Raw genomic sequence first — 19,889 nt, forward strand, 5'->3', positions numbered from 1 at the left:
AGAACCGCTAGCAGGGTCGCCTAAGAGGTTAATAAAGGTCGCCTTAGAGTCTACGCACTGCATTAGTTATTTCTCACAAATTTTGGCATGTTGTGTTTTCACTCTGTTCAAGGAACAGTCTAAATATGCCAGTTGAAAGGCAGAGATTATCAGGTTGAATAAGAAACAAGACTCAGCCCTAACCGGTTTGGCTCAGTGGATAGAGCGTCTGCCTGCAGACTCAAGGGTCCCAGGTTCGATTCCGGTCAAGGGCATGTACCTTGGTTGCGGGCACATCCCCAGTAAGGGGTGTGCGGGAGGCAGCTGATCGATGTTTCTCTTTCATCGATGTTTCTAACCCTCTTCCTTCTTCTCTGTTAAAAAAATCAATAAAATATATTTTTTAAAAAAAGAAGAAATAAGACTCAAATATATGCTGTCTATAAGAAAACCCACTTTAAATATAAAAATGACATTATTTAGACATAGATTAAAAGTAAAAGGGTGAAGAAAGCTACACCTTTTTTGTACTAACAAGAGAAAGCTGGAGTAATTTTATTGATTTCAGACAAAGTAGATTTTAAAGCAAGAAAGATTATCAGCAATAATCTACATATATAAAAAGCCAGCGACCGGAACGCCGTAACAACCAGAACAACCAGACACCAGAACACCACGGCCCCTCACGCAGGCTGGCCCCGCTCTCCCAGGGAGCGGTTAGGGGTGCCCTAGGCCGGTGGTCAGCAAACTGCTGCTCGCAAACCACATGCGGCTCTTTGGCCCCTTGAGTGTGGCTCTTCCACAAAATACCACGGCCTGGGCGAGTCTATTTTGAAGAAGTGGCGTTGGAAGAAGTTTAAGTTTAAAAATTTTGGCTCTCAAAAGAAATTTCAATCGTTGTACTGTTGATATTTGGCTCTGTTGACTAATGAGTTTGCCCACCGCTGGTCTAGGCAACACGATAGGGGGCAAGTTTGATGGGGGAAGGTCTTAAAGGTCTGCGGGGTTGGGGTGTCGGCCGGAGTAGGTTGGGAGTGAGCTGGGGAAGGAAAAGGAAGATCCAATTGGGAAACGGCTCAGCACAGTACCTTTCTCTTCGCGAACCAGGAAGGTGCCAGCCGTGGACTGAATGGACAGTTGTTCCATGAGTGCGCTTGGGAGCGACATGTTCAGGGCAGCGGCAGTCCTCCCGAAACTTCACTGATTCCAGATAGTAAACAGCTATCAACGCCAAAACAGAAAAACCCTCTCCAACTAGAGGCCCTGGACTTGCAACCTGACCGAAGGAAACACCACTTGGGGAGGAGCTAGAGAAACCGGAAATATGCCACCAGAGGACTGTGGGATTGTGGAGGACGCCTGGGCGCCTACCGCTAGAACGTGGCCTGTTGTTGCGCATGCGCATAGTCAGCCCTATAGTCCTCAGTCTGGCAGTATTTGGACGTGACTTCTGGCAGGAAATTATTTCGATTGAGTTTTGCTGTTCCCTTGTGGCGAGGAAGATCAGAATTAAAGGTGTCCTTTGTTACCTTGGTTTGAAGCGGAGGAAAATGGGATAGTGACGAATAAGAAACTTTGGAGAGAGTGAAGGGCAGTTTGTCCAGACTGTTGAGAGCTCAGAATTAGAGTTTAATTGGGATAGAAATTCTGCTAACAGCACCTGATGCCTGAAATCTGAGTACTCAATTTTTAGGTTTTCCAGTTCAAATTTTTGGAGACTGCCTATTAAAACATGCCTGATTGGAAAGTGTTTGTATAGAAGCCCATAAGTATTATTTGCTGTATTTACCATGCTTAGCTCTCTGTAAGGAATATGGAATAATGTTAAACACCTCGTGTTCTCAAGAAGCTTGAATTTTAAAATAAAAAAATAAAGAAGAAATATAAATGTTAAAAATTAAAAAATAAAAAGCCTGAGTTTTAGGGGCGAAATCAGGCAGGCAGCAGAGTGGTTAGGGGCGATCAGGTGAGCGGTTAGGAGCCAGCTGTCCCGGATTGTGAGAGGGTGCAGGCCAGGCTGAGGGACGCCCCCTCCCCCCCTCACACACACACACCCATACACGAATTTGGTGCACCGGACCTCTAGTATGAAATAAAAGAATTAATTTAAAGCCCAATTTTAGAATGTATTACAATATCACAGGTGAAAAGAAAAACATTAGCTTGAGGAAATCTTAATGTTCAGCTGAACTTTAATTTCATATATGCTTTTACTTAGATTTTCTGACTGCATGCATACATTTATTAAATAATGACATGTTGTCATCTAGAAATAATTGGCCTAAGTCACATATCTTTCTGAGTCCCACAAATAATTTGTTGCTTTGCAGAAAGATTTTGTCTTTTTAGAGAGATTGTAGGGAAACAGCAGTGTTGCTTTGAAAATGTTTTAGGCTGTAAACATTGACTGTGCTCTCAGAAGCACAAGTGGAAATCCAAGTACAACTGAACGAAATTACATTCTTTGGCTATTGGGAATACTTTTCATGCTTGTCTGAAAGTAGATAAAAGAAAAATCTATACGTTTGTTTCCTATTCTTGTCCTGTTTTTTTTCCCGTGGGAGATATTAAAATAGGTGCAAGAGCATTTGTGTAGATCTGTCAGTAGATCTCAAATCGCTTCATCTTTGAGTTAGAGAGTAATATTGCTTCATGAATGTATGCAGTGTCAATTGACTGGTAATCCTTGACTTCAAGGCTGGATTAATGATACATTTATCCTTTATTGCTAATATGTAGTAATATTCAAAAGGCTTATGAATACTAAACATATGTTTACAACCTAGGGCTATTACAATGCCCCAGCAACTGCTTTTAACAAATACTCAAATGATATTTTGTTAGGAGTTTTGACGTTCTTAAAAAAGGGCCAAGAATAAAGGATTCTTAAGGATGGTAACTACAGGGAGTAATGATTTTAATATGCTCACTAATCCATTTATACTGAAATAGTTATTGACTAGATCTTATGAATGATTAAAGTGCCTAAAAGAAAGTAATGCATGTGGGCAGACTGTTACCTTGAAGCACCTTAAAATAGATCCATGGTGTTGACAACATTAATATTCATGAGATTCATACAGGATTGTATCAGATACTTACTGCAAATGGCCCCGCATATGAAATGAGCTTCAGCTCCTCTGTGAGAAAAGCACCTCAGCGGTGCTGGGGAGCCTTGAATTCTGGTTTTACTACTATCATCTGGTACAGCTGCAGCTGTGTGTGTGAGCATGTGTGCCTCAGTTTCCTTGACTGTACAAGGGTATCAAATGATTCCCCAAAGTGGTCTGTAGGGTCAAATGAAAGGAGATGACAGATCAAAGAGTAACATTACCAATGTGGGTGAAGAACATGGGGTCCCCTTATAATTCAGGAGCACAGATGCTATTTTCATTTCTTCTACTGCCTGCCGAGGCAACAGGGCTGTTTGATGTCAGGTTTTTTGTTGTTGTTGTTAATCCTCACCCAAGGATATTTTTTCTATTGATTTTTAAGAGAGTGGAAGGGAGGAGGAAAAATGGAGAGAAAATTTATGTGAGAGAGACACATCAATTGGTTGCCTCCCGCATCCACGAGTGCCAGGAATCGAGCCTGTAATTGAGGTACATGCCCTTGATCAAAATCAAACCTGGGACCGTACAGTCCATGGGCTGATGTTCTAACCACTGAGCAAAATTGGCTAGGGCTTGATGTCAGGTTTTTTAATAACCAATTGTCTTTTTACTAAACCAGGAAATACTTGATAAATGTCAATATGTGATAATGGTGTTCATGGTAAACTATCCTCAACATAAAGTAACTTCTTATTTCTGGGATTATGAGTAGACTATAAATTAATCCAAAGTGCACCATTTGAGAAAGAGGAGTTGAAATGACACTGAAAAATCAAAGAATTAAAGTGAATATTTCATTTTTAAAATGTTTTAATATATTTTTATTGATTTCAGAGAGGAAGAGGGAGGTAGGGAGAGACAGAAACATCAATGATGAGAGAGAATCATTGATTGGCTGCCTCTTGCACACCCCCTACTGGGGATCAAGCCTGCAACCCGGGCATGTGCCCTTGACCGGAATCGAACCTGGGACCCTTCAGTCCGCAGGCCAACGCTCTATCCACTGAGCAAAACCAGCTAGGGCTATTTCATTTTTTAAATGTATTTTATTTTAAACATAAAAGAAGATAAAGATGCTGCAAAAGGAAGAAATTAACTTTTGCTGACCATTTTGTGCATGTTATGCCATTGTCACATTTTTACCGTTAAGGAAAGTACAACTCAAAGAGAAGTAAAATCCATTTGTCTAAGCTCCCTTGGTTGGATCTCCTACTTGTTGATCAGCTCTAAACTCATTCTCTCTCCAGCACATCACAATCTGGAAGGAACCTAAAACAAAGGCCAAGAACACAATTGAATTCCTGCCTAAACCGTCCCTCGGGCTTTGTACTTCCTCTTCCTGGCAGAGATTTCTCAGTGAAAATCTGATGTGGGGCTTTGATTGGGGCTTGGCTTTCAGTATTTCTGCTCCATGGGACGCGTGTGCTACTGATTTGGACTTTAAATATTCTGTTCCTGGAGACCATTGTTGTCAACTATTAATCTCATCTGTCTACTTTATACTTCAGTCCCATTCATGAGTTTTATTCATGTGAAACTTGCCTGAGAGATGGATCCATTCTCACGATGCTGATAAAATAAGCACACAAAAAAGGCTAAAGACCTGTGAAGGGAAAGAATGCCACCAAGTGAGGCCTCTTTGGGGAGGGCTTTGTGTCCCCTTGACACAACCTGCCATCAGCTCAGGCCTAGGAGCATGTCCACCACCAGGGGGACCTCTGTGGAGGCGGGGACAGAGAAGGAGGGCAGGGAGCGGCCAGGCTACGATTATCATTCCCTCTCACCCTTCATCAGCTCAGATCCTCAGAGACCAGGCATTGGGATGGAAGAAGCTTCCAGTTCACACAGCCGTAACGTCGAGAAGGCTCTGAGCTGTAGAGAAGCCTCGAGGCTCCAGCACAGGTGTGCAGCGGCATGCTGATAAAAATACTACATAGTAGGCTGGGGAGGGTTGTGCGGGGGAGGTAAGATATCAACCGAAGGACTTGTATGCATGCATGTAAGCATAACCAATGGACGCAAGACACTGGGAGGGGGGTGAGGGCATGTGCCGGGGAGTAGGGGAGGCTGGGGGAAGGTCAAATGGAAAGAAAAATAAAGAGAGACATATTTGTAATACTTTAAACAATAAAAATAAATAAATAAATAAATAAATAAATAAATAAATAAATAAATAAATAAAATATTACATAGTGAGAATGCAGAACGTCTGCTCAGAGTGAGTTATGGTTATATAGAAAATCAAAAAACAACATCCCATAACTGGTAAAAGGACACATGTGGTTCAACAGAGGAACGGGAAGAGGATAGGCATGTGTTCAATACAGATGTGAGGAAAAAGGAAAAGCACGCGTCAGTACAGATGTGAGTCTCCAGCGGATGGGAGAAGAACTGAAGAGAAGGGGAAGGTACGGAGGGAAGTGGGGGAGGCAACACCAGCCTTGACCTGGATGGGTTCAGGGACAGGGACACACCTATCTCCAAACACAGGGGGTCCCATGATCCAGCCTCCCAGAGCCTCACCACCCTTGCCCACCTACCACAGCTGCAGGGGTGACCCTTCTCAAGTCACCATAAAAAAAGGAAACCAGATTTGTCTGGTCGAATAGTCCTGGTGGAATTTCCCATAAATCTCCAGTAGGCATTCCCGCTATCAAAAGAGTCTCCAATATAGTTTGATGTCGAAGATGCATATTGGTGAGTTCCTGTGAGACAGGGCAATGGTGCATCTTCCCCATGGTTCGGACGGCTTGGCCAGGCAAAGGCATGGAGAAGAGACAGTAGGTCCATGGACACCTGGGGGGCTGGGTTACCTCTGAGTGGGGAGAAAATGATTCAGAGAAAAAGCGGGGGGAGACAGGGTAACGTCCCACCCAGGACCTGTGATGAGAAGCCCCATGGAGAGCTATTGGGTCCTACCGCGGAAAGGGAGTCTGTTCTGCTTTCCACCCTGGACTTCATTACGTGCCAGGCAGTGAGGGTGTGTTCACCAAACAGCCTCAGGACCTGTGCTGGGCCGGTCAGCCGAGTGTTCCCACCCGCCTGAGGGAAAGAGGGAAGTCATAAGCACAGTCTCTAAATACCCTCATACAATCAAATCAGACGCCAGAGAGCCCAGGACGCCAAGGAGCCTCAGGAGCAGGCTCTGTACCTGGGGGTGGGAGGAGGAGCTCCCCCTCTGACAGCCAAGCAGAGGGACTTGAGCTGGAAGAAATGTTCGATGGAAGTTTTTTAGTGGAATTCCAAAAGCTACCCAAAGGGCAGGGGTTGAACCCCATAGAATCAGAAGAAAAGACTGATTACCTGGAGCCTCAGGGTCCCCGTTGCTGAGCTATGAGGAGCCGTTAGCCCTAGCTCTTCCTGCCTTCGTACATGTGCCTCTTCCCGTCGGGAATGTTCTCATTCTGTTTCCCCGAATCCCTGCACCTTAGGCTCAGCCCTGCTGAAACACCTCCACTGCCATGAAGCAAATCCTTGTTCCCCCAGCTCAGGATGCCCCGGGACCTTGTCACAACCTCTTCTGTGAGACATATGACTCTGTATTTTGCATTATGCTATTTATGTCCATGTCTCGTCTGCCTGGCTAGACTAGGCTGCTCGGGGCCGGGAGCGGTGCTGGGTCAGCTCCGTGCCCAGCGCCTGGCACAGTGCCTTGAGCACCACGGTACTGGTTCAGCACCAGCTCACAGTCACCTGAGCGAAGACTCCCCGTCAGCACTTACACCTGGTTGAGTTGGGAAGCTGTGAGCCCCCTCCAGAGCTCAGGCCACCCCCGTGCCACTGGGACTCCCTCGGTCCTCTTCATCCAGCGTCCTGCCCAGGACAGCCCATTTCCTGGCAGCAAGCTGACTGTAGCAATTCCTCCTGCTTCCTGTGATCACTCCTCATTCTGGATTGTCTTCCCTGATCAAGTAAGTTTCATCATCTGCATTTCTACATTCCTAGCAATTTTGTGCTCCAGCATGCAAACTAAGGACAGAGCAGGAAGTGCTTCATGTCCCTCACGCCCCAGCAGCGATCTGGGAGGGGCAGCCTCTGTTACTGTTGATTACTGCTGACAGAGTGAGGTGAGGGAGAGCCTCCCCCTCCAGGTCCAGCCTCTCCTCTCCCCTTTCCCAGGCTCCCTGGGCTGCGAGCATGAGGTGTCGGGCCGCTGTCAGCAGAGGCTCCCCTGGCCTCAGAGCTGCTCTCTGAGGGGCACGCATTCCACTGAGCCAGGGAGCCAAACCTGTTCCACTGCGCATTGAGGTCAGCTTGAGCCAAACCGGGCTGGGTGGACCTTGGAGTCCACGTCCTCCTGCCTGCGCCTCCCTTTGCTCCTGACCACCTTGGCAATCCTGGGGAAACTACTTAGCTGCCCTAAGTCTGCAAAAATGACATTCAGCTGCCAAAAGGAAGTTCTCAAGGGTGTCCTTCTGGGGGGAATGTGAGGCTCAGCTGACATAACAGTATGTTGAAAGCTATTGGTGCTGCAATGTTAAGAAAGTTATTCCAGTCTCGAATTCAAAGAGAAATAGCCCTGGAGACATTTTCTGGATCCTTGAACCAGGATGGTGGGAGATGGGGAGGTAGAGAAGAGGAGAAAGGAAGGGAAACGTCAAACAGATGAGTTTCCTCTTAACACGGCTGAGTCACACACTCACTCACCTGTGTGCAGTCATTGATTCGCTCACTCAGTCTACAATTATTGAGTGCTTGCTGCATGCCAGACACTCTCTAGGTGCCAGGGACCAATCTGAAGGTAGAAAGACTCCAAAGGATGTGATTTCTATAATTCAGGCCAGACGTGATGATGCCTTGAGGCCTGGCAGCAGGAATGAAGAGAAGTACGCAGATTCCATTGATACGTGGGAAGTTGAAGTAACAGAATGACATTTTTTGGATACAAGAGGGGGATGTTGGTAAGAGAGGAGATGATGACAAGGATAACTCCCCTTTTCTGACTTGAGCAAAGGGGTAGGTGACAGTGCCAAACACAGAAATAGGGGTCCTGGAAGAGGAGCCGTTTGGGTGGGGGACATGGCAAATTCAGGTTGGGTCACATTAAGTTTGAAGTCCCTCTGAGACATCAGATGAAAGACACTCATTAAATATTAGGTCTAAAAATTGGAAAAGAAAGCTGGGTTCAGCAGATAGACTTAGGGAACATCAACATTTGTGTCCCAAAGAGTTTCAATCTCACATGAATACCCTCAGAGTCCAGAAGATGGATCAAGGCTCTCTTGAAAGTTCTCTGCTGGCCACATTCAGTTCATCCAGATCTGATGGGCACCCAAAGCCTCTTCCCCCTTGGCTTCCTCCTACGTATTTTTAACTACCTGCTGCTCCTTCCCCAGGGACTCAGTTCCATCTTACCACAGTTCTTGGTGAGGGCTGGGAAGACCTAATCTCAACTCCTTTCCATGAGAGGTAGTGTCCAGATTCAACGAAACAAACCAACCAACAAAAACATTCTTGATAAGACTGATTGCCTCTCTTATCAAAAGTTGAGTGTAAGAGTTTGCAACAGGGTAAGAATGGGAAAGAATAAAGGCAGTGAAAGACAGAAAGTCTTCCTTCTCCTAAAATGTACATGACACCACACATGGAGGCCCCAGCAAACTGTGGCCTCTGCACTTGTCTTCTCCCTTTTAGTCCCAAACCATTAACACACTTGAGAATGTGGTATGCAAAACGCCCCTTTAATTCCAAAGTTTGCTTAACGCCTTCCTGAATAGCCTCTTCTTGGCATCTTTTTGTGAGTCAAGGCGTGGTTGAGTCAGGGCCAAGCTAGCGAAAGGAGCTCAATGCTGTACATGCCAGCAAATCACCGTCAGCTGTCATCCATGGAACCCTGTGCTTCAGCAGGAAATACCAGAATGCCAACTTAGCATAACACAATCCACTCCCACTTTGTCGCACTTTCCTGTTGAGCCCGGTACTTCCTCTTTTTCTTCCATCTAGCCAGGTTCTTGGATTTGCAGGACCAGAAGAGTGCTAAGACCATAGAGCAGAGACTCCCAGAGGCCACGTCTTGTGAGCTCTTGATGGGCAACACGGAGGTTTTATATGTAAAAAAAAATATGGAAGTAAAGAAAGACCTGCCCCAGCCGGTTTGGCTCAGTGGGTAGAGTATCAGCCTGTGGACTGAAGGGTCCCAGGTTCAATTCTGGTGAAGGGCACTTACCTCAGTTGCCGCCTCTATCCCCGGCCCTGGCCCAGGTGCATGGGGGAGGCAACCCATCGATGTGTCCCTCTCATCATTGATATCTCTATCTCTCTCTTTCTCTCTCTCCCTCATTAAAATATATTAAAATTTTTTAAAAAAGAAAGAAAGACCTGATTCACATTCTCCTTTTGACATGACACATTTTCTGGATCCTAGTCCAGAAGCAAAACTACAGAACTGCTTTCATTCAAATTAACATGTTTAATGTAATGGATGGTGCTGTTTTGCTAAACAAAGAACACTTATGTTGGCTTAATAATAGAAAAATGTATTTAGAGGTTGTTGGGGGGTTTTTAAATTTGTTGATCTACTTTATTTTTCTCTTCAAGCATGCTGAGTATTGCTATCTTTTCATTTAACATGACCCTTTATTATAATGAACCAATCAATCAAACTGTGCAATCCAATAATGAGAATGTATTGAAAATCTTTACAGCTACTACTACTAAACCATTTTGAGTTGATAACACAGAAACAAGATCTGCATGAGGCATTTACTTTTTAAAAAATATTTTTATTGATTTCAGAGACAGGAAGAGCGAGGGAGAGAGAGATAGAAGCAGCAATGATGGGAATCATTGATCGGCTGCCTCCTGCATGCCCCCTACTGGGGATTGAGCCCAAAACCCAGGCATGTGCCCTGACTGGGAATTGGACCATGACCTCCAGATTCTTGGGTTGATGCTCAACTACTGAGGCACCAGCCGGGCAAGAGGCATTTACTTTTCATGAGTCTACTTCTGCCTGCTGTGACCTAGGTCTCTTTACTTCAGCTTGTCTATCATATAGATGCTGAGTGAGGACTCAATTCTCCTACCTCTTGTCTCTCTTCAAACTACCACACAACACTTTTGTGTGTGGCTTATTCAGCCCAATATATTGTCATGCAGCTTTCATTTGCATGGTTGCATCGGTTATGTAATAGTGTTCTGTGCTCATTAGCATAAGAAGTGAAAGAAATGAAATGGAAGTAGTAAGCATATTCCTGTTTTGCAATAATTTTTAGGATGTCAAATCAGAATCTCAGTTTGCAAAATGACTTACAACTCTAAAGCCTTCTCCTATGGCAATGCTCTCCCATGCATATTACCAATGCTGAAGAGAAAATCTGTCTTTATAACATGAGTACAATGGTAATTATGAGTCAACTGTTGTCATTTCGACACCACCGCCCTAACGTCACCCAGAGAGGCTTAGCCGCCTGGTAAAAGTTCAATGCTGTCACTTCAAGACGGGGATGGCTCAGTGCCCACATCATTGTTAACACAGCTCAGACACGACACGGCAGAAGCTGATTTCAGTCTGAGTGTTTCTCCCACAGGACTGAGGATACAGTGAAAATAATCCTTGTATGACCATCAGCTTTTGAGAATATTACACGTTTGGGAAGGTTGCCTATTGAAAAAAGAAAAATATTTAAATTCTAGAATCCTCCCAGCCACAGACACCGGTGTGTGATGCACACCAATCTCTGTCATCTTCTTCATTGTTCCGAAGAGGAACCAGGCCAGGAGAGAGGGAGGCACACAGCTGCTCCTGGACGGGGCTGGACTCGAACTCAGTGCCCTCCCATTCCACCGGGCCTTGTCTCTGTATCGCCGTGGCTCTTGCACCCCATGAAGCAAGTTGGGTCTCACTAAGTTCAGAAATACAAAATGGTGATGCTAAAGGATACTTATTTTTTAGTTTCGTTTTTTAAATGTGTATGTGTGTGTGTGTGTTTTGTTTGTTTTTTCCTGTGTCTCCATTAAAACTTAGAACTTGGAGTTCCGAGTTCACACTGTCAGTTCATGGAGAATAATTTTGTTTCTCAACTGCAACAAGAGCTCCCTCTAATGGCTGTTTATTTGGACAACAAATTCGTGGGGAAATGAAATACCCCTGTTCTTTTAGAAGGGAGGACTTTAGATCATTTGTAACCCATTTCGGTCTATATGTTATAGAAATCCATGATATTCCTACCTCTGCAAATTATATCAATATAAATGAAGCAAAATTTACTTGATGTAAACATTGTGTTGTACACCTGAAACTTATACAAAATAATATTGAATGTAAGCTGTAATTGAAAAATAAAATGTAAAGTTCTTAAAAAAAAAAACTTACTTGATGTAATGGTTAATTTTATGTCAGCTTGACCGATTCACAAAATGCCCAGATAGCCTGGCCAGTGGCTCAGTGGCTGAGCATCGACCCATGAACCAGGATGTCACGGTTTGATTCCAGGTCAGAGCATATGCCTGGGTTGCAGGCTCGATCCCCAGTGTGCAGGAGGCAGCTAATCGATGATTCTCTCTGATCGTTGATGTTTCTATCTCTCTATCCCTCTCTCTTCCTCTCTGAAATCAACAAAAATATATTTAAAAACAAACAAACAAAAAAACCCATCTAAGTGTAGGCCTCATACAACTTGTGTTGTTAGACAATGTACAGTCTTTTCAGTAAACACTTCAGAAACCAGGTGTGTTTTCAGGCAATTCTGTTTTATCTTCTCTTTCACATCATTGTGGCTTTATGATTCTGATAATACAGCCTTGTTTCAACATCTAGAATTCGCCAACTAATCCTGAGCTTGGAAATATGGGATCAACTGTCCTCCAAAGCTTCTAGTATTTGTTCCTTTCACTGAAGAACAGTTGTAGAGGCCACAGGTACTTTCTACAAATAAGCTTGTTCCACATTTTGACTGGAATTTGGCAGGATGGCAGCAAAACTCTCCAAAAGTATAAATCACATAGGGAAAGAACAGAAAAAGCCTCCTTTAAAAAAATGTCCATGGATTCTTATTGCTGTTTCCAATTCACTTCTATTTAAACAACTTCTTTTTTACTTACTCTAATAGAAAAGTTTAGTCATCCTTTTTTTATTCACTTTTTGAACAACTACTTTTTCTTTTTTAAATTAATGTTAATTTTAAAAAGCTTTACATTCTCATACCAAACCAGGGCTCTAAATTTCAGTGTTGATTCCCAAACCAGAAGGCTCCCTATCTTATTTTTTTTCCTTGACCCTCAGGCCAGCCATCCTGAAACTGGCTTCACCGTGTGCAAATCCCATTGATTCTTTGGTCAGCATGGCCTTAGCGCAAAATCTGTAAAGAAAAAAGCCTCATGCCGAAACCGGTTTGGCTCAGTGGATAGAGCGTCGGCCTGCGGACTGAAAGGTCCCGGGTTCGATTCCGGTCGGGGGCATGTGCCTTGGTTGCAGGCACATCCCCAGTGGGAGGTGTGCAGGAGGCAGCTGATCGATGTTTCTCTCTCATCGATGTTTCTAGCTCTCTGTCCCTCTCCATTCCTCTCTGTAGAATATCAATAAAATATATTTAAAAAAAAAAAAAAAAGAAAAAAGCCTCGGCCTTCTTCCAAGAAAACACCAAAGAAACTAAGAGCTCAGTACACTCAGAGTGATAGCATGTTTGCTTAATAGATAACAGTGCAATGTAGATTATAGACAAGTACCACTTCTCAAAGTTTCAAAAAAATCTGTCACTTTTCTCCATTTGAACTCCCTGATTTGAATTTGTTTTACTTTCCCTCCATATTTTTTCTTCCTCTGGTGTCTTTGTATATTTATGGGGCAGAACTTTAAGTAGAAAACTATAGTTTCACAGAGCCCCTGGGTACATACAGTGGCCTGTACCAACTCAAGAGTCGACTGTGCACATCTTTTCCCAATTCTGCATTCAGAGACACCATGTTCATAGCTTGCAGTCACCCACAGTAGAAGTATTTACACCATGGAAATTGGCAAATGCTGTAAATCAGGACTTTTTACCCAGAGAGCCGACTGTTAAGCATTTACAGAACAACTCCGGGCACACACCTCAGTTTTCCCAAAATCAGTCAAAATGTCAGAACATGCTCTCAATTAACATATAGAATTATCCGAATAATATGCCAAACATTATGGTTGAGAATTCCCACTCAAGCGGTCTATATAGAATAGCTTTGGGAGCTTTATATAATTCCTGCAATTGTCACTGCATAACATTCCCCAGAACTAACCCTAAAACACAAAAAATACAGCCTGGTGGCATAGGTCAGTGGTTGAGCATAGACCTATGAACCAGGAGGTCACAGTTCGATTCCTGGTCAGGACACATGCCCAGGTTGTAGGCTCGATGCCGAGTGTGGGGCATGCAGGAGGCAGCCAATAAATGATACTGTCTCATCACCTGATGTTTCTATCTCTCTCTCTCTCCTTTCCTCTCTGAAATCAATGTGTGTGTGTGTGTGTGTGTGTGTGTGTGTGTGTGTGTGTGTGTAATAAAATAAGACAGTAATTTGGTTTTTAAAAAAGACAAAAAATACAATTAGATTAATAGTACGTTTTAGTTATAATATCCAAGGCACATTACATTTAGTTATCTACCAGTTTCCAGAGGGTTTTATTTCCACAACAGACAAACATAGAGAATTCAGTAATGTCTAGTGATTAAGTTTCCATGCTGACATCCAATTCTTTACATGAATGAATACATGCTATGCTCTCTCCTCCCCAACTTTATACTCTGCATAACTGTGTACCTTCTGGATGATATGGAGAATAGAGCCTAGCAAGCCTGAGTATGGGGTCTGGCTTTGCCAAAATCTAAAATGGACTGAAGAAATGTTGTCTCCTTGTTGAGTCCGAGTGGGGCTGGCCCACTAATTTCTTCTTTCTAGTAGTCTGTCATGGCACCCCTGGTGTTATTCCCAGGAACGTAATGGCCTCAGATAACTCATCGTTGGAAACTGTTTGCAGTAGAGGTTCTCATTTTATTGTTCGTTTAGCACCTTAATTTAGGCAGGAGGAATACTTCTACCTGAAGGCTCTGTGTAGTTGAATTCCCCTGCCTTTTTATTGCCACTGCAACAGAGAGTGATGGCCTAAGCCAGGACACTCAGGCCTCGCCCTCCAGCTGCCTTGGGACAGTACTTGGCCAGATTCCTCTTTCCGAGGGGTTGGTATTCTGAGCTATAGTTCATCTGAATCTACTACACTTCCTCCCTACTCTCTACCGTTTCTTCTAACCCCAGCCCCACACCTTAAACAAGACTTCCTCTGGCATTGCCTCCATATTCTTACTTGCCCCTTAAACTCGGCTGGGTCTGCCTGTGCTCACTGAAGGACATAGGGCCATGCCTTGGTAGAGCTTCAGGAATATGCCAGTGTTTGGCTACCCTGGCTCCCAGCACAAGACTGCTCTGGATGCCCCCTTCCTCCTTTACTCTGAGTTTTGCTCCACCTAACATCCCTCCACATTCTACAACATTCTATTATCTTCTTAGTTTTTCTACGTATTATTAAAGGAAGGTTGGGAGAGAGGGAGTATTCTATTTACTCCCCTTTTCCCCCATGTCAGAAACCTGCAGGAATCACAATACAATCCAGATCCAAAACTGACTCAGAACAGATGTGTTTGTTTTCTAAGACTTGTAACCTTGGAGAGACGCTAGGCTTATCATCAGTCCCCCACTTATCTCTCCAAAAACATTTGTATCTGACTAATATGGTTGACCATTTCCATACAGCTTTTAATTTCTATTGTTTCTTCAAGCCAGTAATTATTTCAAGTCTTCTTCTTACTTTCCAAGAGGATAGATATTTCTTGGGTAACCTTTTATTTTGTTGTCATTTTTAAAATTCTCTTGCATTACAGAGAAAGTGTGAGATCTTAAGGTTTCTGCTTATTTGGCAACTATATCATTGTGAGTCGTTCAAATCTTGCATAGGGCATCATATTGCACTTACCATCTACTATTGCTTTTTATATTTTTCATCTTGTTTTCCAAATTTATCTACTTGGTATGGGTATATCTAATTCACTTGTTTTAACTGCTGTTTAGGATTTTATGTAAATATATGATTATTGATTTATTCATTCTCTTATTGGTGGACATTGATTAATTTCTTTCTATGTCTCTCTTTTTTTCCCAATGGCAAACCATGCTTCACTGAACAGATTTAAACTTACACCAGTATCTCCTTTTTCTATGAATGCAAGTTTTCTCTAGGACGGGTATTTAAAATTATAATTTCTTGTTCTATACAATATCCTGCTTTACTAGCATCCACAGACTTCACCCCAAAGGTGCTGTAGAAGTTTATAAATTCTCATTGGTAACTTATGAGAATTTTCCCCACATCTTTGCCAACACTTGAAAATTTTTATCTTTTGCCATTATGATGGTTGTACAATATATATTTTTTGCACATCCCTGAAGAAAGATATATATCTTCATATTGAAGAAACTTGGGTCCTAAGCAAAATAAATAGAAATAAGTCCATAGTGAATAACATCATAGTGAAATTTTAGAATACCAAAACAAAAGAAAAAACATTTTTAAACAACCAAAGGGAAAATACAATTTACTTACAATGGAAGGCAAGTAGAATGATAGCAGATTTCTCACTGGCAATTATAGAGGTCAGAAGACAATAGAATGATATCTTGAAAATGCTGTTAGGGGAGAATAAAATCAGTCAAACTAGAATTCTCTATTATTCTCTTGGTGATTTTATCTGTACATTCTCTATTGGACCTCCCCCACCTTCTTCAGAAATAGATACTGTCCCTTGACCAAAGGGGTGGGTAGGTGTCTGAAGCTGGGCAAATCCTAGAACCTCATGCCTTCTGGTCACATGATTGTCAAGAGTAGGCACATAAACAAAGAAAGAGCTTTGGCCTGGCTGGTGTGGCTCAGTGGTTGAGTGTTGACTCATGAACCAGGAGGTCATGGTTGGATTCCCTGATAGGGCACATGCCTGGGTTGCGGGCTCGATCCCCAGTAGGGGGCATGCAGGAGGCAGCCGATCAATGATTTTCTCTCATCATTGATGTTTCTTTTTCCCTTTCCCTTCCTCTCTCTGAAATCAATAAAAATATATTTTTAAAAGAAAGAGCTCTGGACATTCTCAGCCCTTCCATCTCCATGCTTTGAATATACATTTTCTTTGTTTTGGCCCCCTGCATCTGAGAGTCCAGTGAGGAAGCTTTTCAAGGAAGAAAGAAAAACTTTGGTGCTCAATGCTACCAGCTCTTCCTTAGGACTCCAGCTATTGTATTATTAGGATCCCAATGGCTCTCCAAAGGGAAACTTACACTAGAAAATAATGGAAGGCATCACATGAGGAACTGGGTTCAAAAATTTGACTGAGGACTTTCGGAGATTTGAGACGATGCAAGTAACACCAAATTAAACCTGTAGGTGAAAGGACATTAAGGAGATAGGTTCCGAGATGATACAACCATCCTAATGCCGGTGAACACACCTGCAGGGCATAATAGCACCTTGGCACCAGGCCATTTGGGGAAGTGAAGAAAACCAAGATTGGAGAGACCTGGAGTCAGAACACACCTGGCTGCAGAACAGCAGCCCTATCAGGGGCCATTCATAGTTACCTGACAGTGGGGACTTGCCTCAGTCAAAGTGGTGTTGGTTTGGACAGAAGCTGTCAGCACCTGGAAAGAGGTCTGGAGAAGGCAGTGAAGACTGTAAAGCCCAGAGCAATAAAAGTGTAGAAAGATTGATAGTAGCTCTGCCAGAGATCTGAAAGCCAGGATGTCTTGTGAATTTAAGTTGTAGAAAGACCGATGAGTGAGGGAAAGAGATGGAAGACAGGAGCTGAAAAAAGGATGGCATTTGGAGGGCATGCAGGACCCTGGAGTGAAGAGAAGGCTATGGTCTGCCCCTAGCTGTTCCTGCCCTCCCAGCACTGCCTACTGAGATCAGTGAGCAAGTCACGGAAGATCTTTGGTTGTTTAAGAAGCTGTGACTTAGAAAAATAATGGAGTTGACATTCTGAATAAATACGTTATGCAGCTGAAACCACTTGATCTTTGCCTCAGAGGAGAAAACCCTTAGGGAAAGAAATGGACAGGATTATTTTTAAAATAAAACGTTAGTTGGCAGATTACCATAGTAAGAAGATGAAAAGTCAGGGAAATCAGGTGATAGCGAAATCCACATTGCCAGGCGTTGAATAAAGACACACATCATTAACATTACAAGCTATATAATGAGTTGTCAGCGAGACGTCAGCTGTGGAGAAAAGTTGGAAGATGATGCTTTTTTTACTTGCAGCCAAAGCTCTGGTTGAAAATAAATGCCATATCTTGCAGCTGACAATAGAGATCCTTAATGATCTCCATCAGAAAACTAAGACTGTTCAAGGGCCTGACTCAGAAAGCTTACAAGACAGAAGAGAAAGAACGGAAGCTGTTGGCTGCAGAAGAGGTTGTTCATGGAGAATTTAAGAAATGGAGGGTGAATTATAGTGAAAACAGATTATGTAAAACTCTGTTGGATCACCATGCTGGGAAAACAAACAAACAAAAATGCCTAGGACACCAGGCTTTTTTTCTTTTTGATGCATCAAGATTTCTTCCTGTAGAAAAGAGAGGTGCTGCCTTCCTAAGACAGAAATTGCATAAGACAGAAATTGCAGGTAGCAAGCCCAAAGATGGTTGTACTTCAGAGATTTCAGAAATAAACCCAAATCCAACAAGATCTACTAAATAACTCCCATCAATAAGAGGTTCTGTAAACCAGGTGGGCTCCCATGAGATATTCTGATGAGTACAGGGGCACTGTACTCCCCACAGTACCTTTCACCTTCTTTACTATGGAAGATGAACGCCTAGAAGTGAATTAGTTGTGAGTGGGCTTGTACCTGGGTACAGGGATGTATGTGTTGTCAGGAAAAACCTTACCCTCTAATCTGCATGCAAACATGACTTAATTGATGAAACACTGCCAGAATGTGTAGTGGGTCCCACACCCTCTGATGACACACTACCCAACCCTCCTTGATGGTGGACACAAGAGTGATATCTCCATTTCATCATTAATCAAATAGATTTGCCTGGGTGTTAGCATAGGGCTGTTCATGGACCACCACCTTGGCCAAGGGACTTTTTCAATATCTGATGAAAATATCTACCTCTAGCCCTAGCTGGTTTGGCTCAGTGGATAGAGCATCGGCCTGCGGACTGAAGGGTCCCAGGTTTGATCCCGGTGGCTTCATTAATGAAGAATGGCCCAAAGAGCTTGCACTTTCTGCAGCAAGGGCTGGTTTGGCTAATGCTGATGGAAGTAACGTCCTATCTTTATCAGGAGCACCTGTCATGAACTCAGCACAGAAAAGACTCCCACCGCTATCAGCCACCTGGACCCAGACACTCTTTCTCACACTTTCTTCCTGGTGGGCTTGCAGTCTGTCTAAAGGAACCTTTAGAAACTTAAAGCCTTTCGCCATAAGAGACTACCTTCTTTCTGGACCCTAATTAGTTGAGATTATCTATCTTTCTCTCTCTACAAAATACTTCCAGCCTATGGGGTCTAGAGAGAAGGCCATCAGCTTCTCCAGGTGCCAACCCTGGGCCCCACAGGCTTCCAGTCTCAGGTTATAAAGAAACTACTGGGAGAGTTTATGTGCTTCAAAACCCAATGTGAATGTTACTTTGGTAATTAAATTTAACACCTTTTTAGAGCTTAGTTTTATTATTAAAAGATCTTTTATGAGCCACATTATTCAAATCTGCTAGATATTTTATTTGCTATGAAGGCTACCACTTAAACTCTAGTCTCTGGTTTTCTCCACTCTCCTCAAACCCATTTTATGCATTATTAATGTAGTTTATATAGCTAATGTAGCATATGCAACAGAAATGTTGAGTGCCATGTTGAGTGTAATACTTTTACATAAAAATTTTTAAAGTATAATTATCAGGAATGTTTGTTAATCTATGCTCTTTTGCTCAGCCACACGTTGGATAAACCTAGCCAGTTAATCAAAGGTCAAAACAATCAACTTCGTGTTGGTGAATTGTTTCGTAAGCGGAAATAAGTAACCCAAACCTATGATGTAATTCCAAATAGTATGCTCTCCAATTCAATAAATCTTTCAGAAAATCACTAACATAACTATTCTATCAATATTTGCTTTCAGTCATGAAAGTGGAGACTGTCAGATTCTTTTACTCCAGTGGAACCATTTAACTATATAAAATTAGAAGTCAACATAGACCCTAAAATCTGCCTTAGATGATGTGGAGGTATGGCCAGGAGCCTGCTGACTTCACCCCCCTCTCATCTCATAAGGTGGCATCTCCAAGTATTTCAGGGCTCCACCAGCTCAGCTTGGAAACTTCTAGGTCACAGCATTATGGCAGCAAGGTCAATGTCACATTTCAATGGCCACCGGGGCCATGACCAACCTCTCCCATCTACAAATGCAAAACTCTGTGTGTTATAAGATGGATGTATACTAGTAACTTATACTCAATAAAAAAGAAGCACGATCTTTACCCAGCATTCCTCTGAGTGTGTACCTGTCATACAAATAAGAAGAGCAAGTGTGAAAAATCTCTCCAAATCACAACTGTACACCCTACTGTCCAGTCGACAGAATCATCTTTGTCCATTAAGAACACTTCATTAGCCCTAGCTGGTTTGGCTCAGTGGATAAAGTGTCAGCCTGCGGACTGAAGGGTCCCAGGTTTGATTCCAGTCAAAGGGACATGCCCGGGTTGCAGGCTCAATCCCCAGTGTGGGGCATGTAGGAGGCAGCCAATCGATGATTCTTTCTCATCACTGATGTTTCT

The 19,889-nt window shown here is 43.1% G+C and overlaps 1 protein-coding gene across 2 annotated transcripts in view; it reads right to left on the minus strand.

Annotated features, from left to right (window-relative positions):
- Nucleotides 1–13,614: 13,614 nt before the first annotated feature.
- MOBP (myelin associated oligodendrocyte basic protein) overlaps nt 13,615–19,889 on the minus strand; it is a 32,476-nt gene continuing 26,201 nt past the window's right edge. For both annotated transcript variants that reach the window (XR_013960931.1, XR_013960932.1), the window contains 2 exons: nt 15,661–15,743; nt 13,615–15,542 (listed from right to left, as the gene is read on the minus strand). The gene's annotated coding sequence lies outside the window, so the exon portion shown is untranslated. The remainder of the gene's footprint in view (nt 15,543–15,660; nt 15,744–19,889) is intronic.

Source organism: Plecotus auritus (assembly GCF_963455305.1).
Source record: "Plecotus auritus genome assembly, chromosome: 6".
In the NCBI taxonomy this organism is placed as follows: Eukaryota; Metazoa; Chordata; class Mammalia; order Chiroptera; family Vespertilionidae; genus Plecotus; species Plecotus auritus.